We start from the raw sequence: 553 nt of genomic DNA, 5'->3' as shown, positions 1-553 counted from the left end.
AGACCGGGCCGACCCCGGGACTGACGCGGGGAGGCCGGGCCCGGGCCCCGCCACGCCCGCACTCACCATGTCCCGCGTCCGTCCGCAGTCACGGCGGCCCATCGCTCCCCCACAGCCATTTACGTCCGGAAGGACGCGAAAGGTCGGCTGAGAGAGCCGTAAAGCACCGCCGCCCTCCTTCCAGGGTAATGCCACACCCACTTCCGGTTTAGTCCTCTAGACAATTCCTAGTGCCCGCCCCGTTTCCAGGGCAACCATCGACGCCGGCGTTTGGGCCTCATCCTTGGCTCTGTGTGTGTGTGCGCGCGTGCGCGTCCGGGCTTGAACTCAGGGCCCGGGCGCTGTCCCTGAGCTTTGTGGCTCCAGGCTGGCGTTCTACCACGTGAGCCACAGCCCCACTTCTGGCTTTTTAGTGACTAACTGGAGATCAGCGTCTCACAGACTTTCCTGCCCAGGCTGGCTTTGAACCGAGATCTAGAAATCTCAGCCTCCTGAGTGGCTGGAACGACAGGGCTGAGCCACCAGCACCAGCGTGTTTACTTCTAAACAGAAA

The 553-nt window shown here is 63.1% G+C and overlaps 1 protein-coding gene across 1 annotated transcript in view; it reads right to left on the bottom strand.

Moving 5' to 3' along the window:
* The window catches only part of LOC105999101 (zinc finger protein 564-like), a 9,790-nt gene extending 9,681 nt beyond the window's left edge, over positions 1 to 109 (bottom strand). Inside the window, exon 1 of the mRNA XM_013034006.1 lies at positions 67 to 109. The gene's annotated coding sequence lies outside the window, so the exon portion shown is untranslated. The remainder of the gene's footprint in view (positions 1 to 66) is intronic.
* Positions 110 to 553: the final 444 nt, after the last annotated feature.

This window comes from Dipodomys ordii, unplaced genomic scaffold (genome assembly GCF_000151885.1).
Source record: "Dipodomys ordii isolate 6190 unplaced genomic scaffold, Dord_2.0 Scaffold180, whole genome shotgun sequence".
NCBI lineage: Eukaryota > Metazoa > Chordata > Mammalia > Rodentia > Heteromyidae > Dipodomys > Dipodomys ordii.
Note: the sequence above shows the minus strand (reverse complement) of the source record. Positions and strands in the feature narration are given on the sequence as shown.